The following is a 7,796-nucleotide window of genomic DNA, read 5'->3' on the forward strand; positions in this document are numbered from 1 at the left end:
GTCAAGAACTATGGGAATATGACAAATCAGGAGGCAAATGGGCTTGTTTAATCTGGTAAAGAGAAGTCTACAGTATCTATAGGTATCTGAATGTGCATTACAAAGTTGATGGAGCCAAATTCTTTTTCAGAGTTGAAGCAGTGCAGCACTGGAACAGGTTCCTGAAAGAGGATGGTGGAGCCTCTGTCCTCAAAGCTTTTCTAGACCTGGCTAGACAAAGCCATGTCTGATCTGTTCTAATGTTGACAGTAATCACACTGTGAGTGGAAGGTTGGATTACAGGTTTACAGAGGTCCCTTCCAATCAACATTTCTGTGATTTTACGGTTTGATCAGATAACTTTGCTTGTGAGAAATGTACATTTTTAGATGGATAACTTGTAAACTATACCAAATGACTTCTAAAACTGCAAGTCTGTTCATTTGTATTTGCCTTACAATAATTAAGAGATTCATCAGAAAGAATTTACAAAATATCAGTGCACTTATTTACAATTTGTTGTACTTACTAGAAATTATTAAAACATTTCAAAATCCAGCCTGAAATTTAAAAAAGAAGGCACAGTTTTGGCACACAAATGTATGCTCCATTTGTAGTACTTCCAAGGTTTAAACTTAATGACGTAGAAGAAAAATGATCTGCGTTATCAGAAAAAGGGGACAGGTTGCATGCTCTAGTTTGTCTCTTAAGATTTCAGGATGGACATTCAAATGGCACTTAGGTAACTAACTCCTGTTGACTTTCAATGAAAGTGAAGTGTCTAAATGCTACTCCTGAAATTCTAGCACGGGGTTCAGTTTCAGAATCCCTGAGCTCATTTTGTCAACATACTTGTAAGGCAAAGAAGGTATTTTAAATTTATTTTCTTTCGAAAAGTAATTGTAAAAAGATATTAAAGAACATTGGAACCATGCTGAGCCAGGAGAAAAAGTCCTGAAGAGCTATTCTTTTGACTCCTCCCAAATAGATTGAAAAAGATATAGAATGATAGAAAAGAAACTTTGACTTTCCATCTGCTGGCCTCAAAAGAGAGAAAAAAAGATTTATTTCCCCTGAAACTACTGACAGATTCAGTCTTGCAAGCCTCTAGGAATAGAATTAAAAAAGGCTGTGAATGGTTTAGTGCTGCTTCTTCTTAGATTCTGGGAATTAAAACCCTATTTTTTTCTTCCTTCTCTGAAACTTGAGGAAGGTATGTACAGTTTACATGTTTATTCTTCCATGAGAAGCAAATTTCTTGTACAACTGTAGTCTGGATATCATGGAAATAGGTCCAAAATCTTTCAAAACTTCCTGCCTCCTCCCTCATTGTCTTCAAAATGTCTCTCATATTTCATCCACCTCTGTGACCCATATAACTATATTGCAAGCTTTTACACCTGGGTCCGGGCAACCCCCAGTAACAATACAGGCTGGGGGATGAAGGGATTGAGAGCAGCACTGCCGAGAAGGACTTGCGGGTACTGGTGGATGAAAAGCTGGACATGAGCCAGCAATGTCTGCTCGCAGCCCAGAAGGCCAATCGTACCCTGGGAGGTGATTCTGCCCCTCTACTCTGCTCTGGTGAGACCCCACCTGGAGTACTGCGTCCAGCTCTGGAGCCCTCAGCATAAGAAAGACATGGACCTGTTGGAGCGGGTCCAGAGGAGGGTCACAAAAATGATCAGGGGGATGGAACACCTCTCCTATGAAGAAAGGCTGAGAGAGTTGGGGTTGTTCAGCCTAGAGAAGAGAAGGCTTCAGGGAGACCTTCTTGCAGCCTATCAGTACTTAAAAGGGGCTTATAAAGAAGATGGCGGCAAACTTTTTAGTAGGGCCTGTTGTGACGGGCAAGGGGGACAAGGGGGAATGGCTTTAAACTAAAGGGGGGTAGATTTAGACTAGATGTAAGGAAGAAATTTTTTACGCTGAGGGTGGTGAAACACTGGTACAGGTTGCCCAGAGAGGTGGTGGATGCCCCATCCCTGGAAACATTCCAGGTCAGGTTGGACGGGGCTCTGAGCAACCTGATCTAGTTGAAGATGTCCCTGCCCATGGCAGGGGGGTTGGACTAGATGACCTTTAAAGGTCCCTTCCAACCCAAACTATTCTATGATTCTATGAGTCTATGATTCTATGATTCTATATACTAAGAAACAGAACCCGTATAAGAACATTAATTCATAAGACTAAGTACAGTCTTGACTGAAATTAGGGAATATTAAACCTTCATTTGTGGAAATAAAATTCTGATACTTGTCTTACTTAAATAAATTCTGAATTCTAGTTTCCTAAACAGCAGCTTTCCTGTCATCACTTTTCTAAATACTGCTTCAGAATAGTGTCAGAAAAGTGCATGCAAAACTGGACATGCATTCACAGATACAGTACTTGATAGTTTAAAAAATCAGATAATTTCAATATCTTATGTTACTAGGCTATGTGCAGATTGGACTACCGTTCCTGCCTGCGTTATTCTGAATATATTTCATGCATGTTCAACAGTCATCCTTAGACTTTTGGTACCTGTTTTGTGGAATGCAGCCCTCATATTCGTTGATGGAGTAACTTTACTAGTAAAAAAAGAAAACCTTATTCCATGTGTTTTTTGCAGAGACTGTTTGTGTGAATATGAAAGATGAAGAGAGAGGGGTTATGTAAATAATTAACTTTTGAAAATAACTCTTGCTCTTGGAGTGTGCATATCAATATGATAAAATTACCAGATTTTATTCACTGTTGGCTGAAGATTGCCATAGGTAATTTAAACACTGAGCTCACATTTGCATAATGCACAGGCAGCAGGTTGTTTCAAATTCTCCCTGAGAGGAGACCAACATGTCTGTGTATCTACTTGAGATGCACCAGTAGTATTTAATTTTTCTGTTTCTAGGTTTTTCTTAATCTTTAATACCTTCTGACTGTCTTTTAAAAGGTATTACCAATACTTTGATCTCAATTGAACTGATTCACCTCTGATCAGGTCAAATCTAATCAGAATTGGAAGAACACATCAGCTGTATTCTGGCAGAATCTTAGTGGAGTTTTCCAAAACCTTAGTTTGGATTTTCAATCAGCCTGGAGCTGATTTTCTAGTCAGCTATCCGGGTTGGTTTTTGAAGTAAATGGCTTTTGAATGAGTCCAGATGAAATCTGATTGTGTATGGGGCACAGTTCAACAGACCAAGTGAGGAAGTTTGAAGATAATCAGAAGACAGTTTCAGACACAAATAGTTAGAAATTTTCTGAAAAGATTTTATTTTCCCCTCCAGTTATATGTAAAGACAAGAGACTAAGAAATATTTTTCATGATGAAAAAGCTGATATCTGAGAAATTTGAGTTCTGTAGTATGCTGGAGACTGTCTGAGTAGTAACTGGAACAGAAATTTTGTCTGCTTTTTCACAAGAGGAATTGACCCACTTCAGGTTAATTCTGATGAAAAATGGAAAAATAATTTTCAGGGTATAGAAATCCATTTCTATTCCCAAGTCATTTTCCAGACAGTGAGTCTGTAAGTCAATGGGCTAAATTTAACTTCAGATTTTAATTACAGTCAAATGTCTTTAGAAGCACACCTAACTGAATTAGAATTTAAAAAATCCTCTTCATATTAAGCCTTAACAAAAGAAACCGAGTTTATCTTACAGCTTTCCTCTGCATTGTCAGACCCCTGAGCCTAGGAGCCAGGCAGTAACAATATGTGAGAAATGACCCAACAGAGAAATATTTGGGTTTTTATTGCCTACCAGTGTGCATTGGCATCATTCATTTGACTGACACATAGTAACATCCCTTTCTCCATAAAAGCTGCAGTTTTGCTTTATTTATTTAGGTTTCAAGCCAATACTCCAGTTTCATAATATGTTAACGTTTGCTTGTAAGCAGTAAAGTGAATGCTTGTGCATTAACTCTGACAGGGATGAAATTATTAAGTGACTGGAACTGAACCTTTATTATAGGCAGGACTCCTTTTATTTGTCCACCATCCTGAATATCATGTAAAACATAACATCCTGCTGCTTTTGAAAACATAAAAATTGCCTTAATGTGGGGGTGAAGAGATTAAATATCACTTAAATATATGATATCTGGTCTCAAGTAAAATCCCATTCATCTGCCCTGTACAGATTCTTTTTTGGCAGCTGATGCTCCTTGTAGCTGCCTTATGTTTTTTATTGCCTGTGGATCTTCATTCTGTTGTCAAACATTAAAAAATTCCTTTTTGTTCACTTTAATGGCCAGCAGGAGAGATTAAAGCTCTTTGTCATCTAACAAGTATCAGTTTTCTGTTCATTATGCCCTGTGTCAAGCTGTCTTGCTTATTTTAGCACTTGAAGTCCAGTGGGGTCAAAAATATTTACTGTCTTTGGGATATGGACTGCTTTTTTAGGTTATCCCACTTCTCTCTACTTTCTGAAATTAAGATACCATTCAAGAAGGCCATTTAGGGAAGAGGCAGCACTATCTATGTTGCACCCAGGAAACAAATATGGAGATCAGGACTTTTTTTCTAATTAAAAGTAACTGAGGAGGTGGATTTTCAGTTCACATGAAAAACATATAACTACTGCTTGTAAGCCCATTTCAGAACCCTGGGTATAAAATACTATGATCTATATATTTTCAAATATACTTTTTCAAAGATGCAAGTTACTTATGAATTAGGTCCTTTTTTCCTAGGAATTTTTCCTTCAGAACTCAGAATAAACTTTCTCCCATTATCTGAAAACATGGGTTTGAAGAATATTTTACTTTATTATCAAGTCACTTCCAAATTTTAATAACTGTAGAAAAGTACACCTTTGTACAGTTAAATAGATTATTTATTGAAAAATAAGTTTACAAAGAAGCACATCTAGTTCTGAAGAAGCCACATGCATATGGTCTTCCTACTAACTGCTACAGATGTTCTCCTCCTGTAGCTTGTTTGCTTTCATACACTCGCTATGCAGATTGCTTTCCCTCCCTCCCTCTCTCCTAATTTTCTGATTCCAGTCCAAAATCTGTGACCTGGGCTAACTTACCCTTGTAGAAGACATCCGGTCTTCAAACAGATCCCATGATTTACTCTGCTGAGAGTTGTCTGGGTGGCAGGGTTCTGTGAAAGTTATCTTAGTTGCATTTATTATTGTTTCTGTATAGTAACAGACAGTAGGCTCTTCTAAATGGTGAGCAGTCTGGTAAGGCTTAACCTTCTCAGGGATGCAACCAAGATTTTTTTATTTTTTTGGCCTTTCCTTTCACTGGACTGTGGCTGAAACTGGTCTGGCTCTTCTCCCCTTGCTGGAGTCCTGTGAGGCCTGCCTTGCCTTACTATTACCCTCAGCGCCCCTTCCCTTGTGGAACAGCCAACTGCTACTTCTCGTCAACAGCACCATTGTTTACAAGAATTAATTTCAGATATATCATATTTGTATGGAATTATCTGTAGATTTAGTCTTGGCTTAGTTGCCTCTGGGTAATTGGGGTTTTATTTGTTTAACCAGTTCTTTAACTGTGTCCTTAAATGAGTGCATTCAATGAAACTCACAGCAGTTTGGCATGAAAAGCTGTAGATGTGGAAGCATATTCATGAGATATTCAACTAATCTGAATTCTGCCATCTCATTTAGCAAGCCCGGTTTACAATTATGTTGTGATAGAAATTTTAAAATCACCTATGAAATTTGTTAATTTCTTATGTATACCCAGCATGGAATATACAGCACTATGTCTGTCACTCAAGTTGGACAAGTGTATTTGTTCATTTTTTTACTTGACTTTACTCCCTAGTCTTTGTTCTCCCTCTCCTTACACTCATTTTTAATTTTCTCTTTCTTAATTTTCCACTACATGATTTTTGCATCAGAAGGCTTTCCTTTTCATTGTTTTTTGATGCCTTCACCTCAGCATCTTCTGTAGAACTTGAACTCAGCAAAATTTGAGCTTGGATAGTATTCTGGGTCTTAAAAGAGTGCCATTTTCTCTTGGGAGGTATTTTCTGATACTGCACAATTAATAAACCCATACATTAATTTCTGTTAATATTATTTGGTACTTACTTGAACAGTATCAAAACTCCTGTTTTGGTCCCAAGACACTTCAGACAAATTTATAGTGTTCCCTGGCACGAGTATATAAGTTGATGGGTAGGGGACACAAAATTATTAGACACATCTTGGAGTAAAGAAACAGCAAAACTTACGAGGCAATTTTGTTAGTAATTGGTCACATGGCTAATATCACATACTATCTTAGCAAAACAAAATGTCAGTTCATGCTGGGATTTTTTGCTCTAAGAAGTGAACAAATTGGCCAGAAAGAGACGCAAGTGAACTCTTGTATTCTCATAAAAGAAATTCATTAACTTGCTACTGCACATGATATGACTTTCTGACTCACTGCTTTCTTATAGATGGGGTCAGACTTTAACTAACGAAAGTCTATAATGTCCCACCAATGTGAAACCTACTGCTGAAAAGATGAGGAGTAGGAGAGAATATTTCCTTTCTTCAAGGCTGTGAAGATTGGCAAGTGATAATAATTTAATCCAGGTCTTTTCTCACCATAGCCTTAATTTTAGAGTACTACATTAAAAATTTGCAAATGTTTTTCCCCTGTTCATCTTTGAATTCACTGTTTTTGTGGCAGTGAGGTCAGCAATTTACCTTCCTTTTCACTGGTAAGATGTAAAGTAACCCAAATAACAATTTCCTGGTTTAGACCTTGTCTTAAGAAAATGTCAAATGCTGTCACTCAGGAGAATTCTCTCTAAAGATAATTTAAATTAACGATTGTATTTCATACATTGTACAAGCTATGTGAGCTTCCATATGGGATCCATGGCAAAAAGACAGTGGGCCAACCCAGAATTTAGCCTTTCTGCCTGCCTGAAGCTCTGTGATTGTAAGAACAGTTGGAAAAGGTTAATATTTCTCTCTGTCCCAAACTCAAATTTTCTGAGGCTGTTAAGAAGGAGAAAGGGAGGCTACTGAGGAAAGAAGAAGGGAGTGACAACCTGTAAGAGATTCTGCAGAGGATTTGTTTACATAATCAAACTTGTTAAGGATCAAATAAAGGAAAATGTTACCATAAGACAAAAAAAAAAGGAAGAAAAGCTTATAATTTCTAAAACATAAGTAAACATGTTCATTCTGTATGTCAGACTTGCTTTTAGCTTCTTTAATGATCATTATATGCTGGGTTTTTTATTTAAAAACAAAACAACAAAAAAACCCAACAAAAAAACTCCCAGCAACTCAGCAAGGATGCCATTCTTATCCTACTTGCATGATTTTGAAAAGTGTAGTACTAGTGGTGCAAACGAAGCTTAATATGCCTTGAATGGTTAGCTTGTGATTCCAGTTCAGACATCCTTGCAGTTCTCTGGCCTCACAATGGACAGAGTAGGAATGATTTTTGTTAGAAAAGAACCAGGAATTTCAAAGCAAGGTTTCAAAGTCAATGTGTTTAGCGCAGCACAAACACAGGGTGAGAGAAAACCTGTACTCCAGAAAACTTGCAGTCTTAAATATAATGTACAGTCTCAAAGTAATGTACAGTCACAAAGAATGCTGTGCTTCCTACAGCATTCTTCTCGAGAAGCTGGCGGCTCACGGCTTAGACAGGTGGACTCTGCACTGCGTAAAAAACTGGCTGGACGGCCGGGCCCAAAGGGTTGTGGTGAATGGAGTTCAATCCAGTTGGCGGCCGGTCACGAGCGGTGTTCCCCAGGGCTCAGTTTTGGGGCCGGTCTTGTTCAATATCTTTATCAATGGTCTGGATGAGGGGATCGAGTGCACCCTCAGTAAGTTTGCAGACGACACCAAGTTGGGC

The sequence above is a fragment of the Pygoscelis adeliae genome, unplaced genomic scaffold (genome assembly GCF_000699105.1).
Source record: "Pygoscelis adeliae isolate BGI_AS28 unplaced genomic scaffold, ASM69910v1 Scaffold71, whole genome shotgun sequence".
Lineage (NCBI taxonomy): Eukaryota > Metazoa > Chordata > Aves > Sphenisciformes > Spheniscidae > Pygoscelis > Pygoscelis adeliae.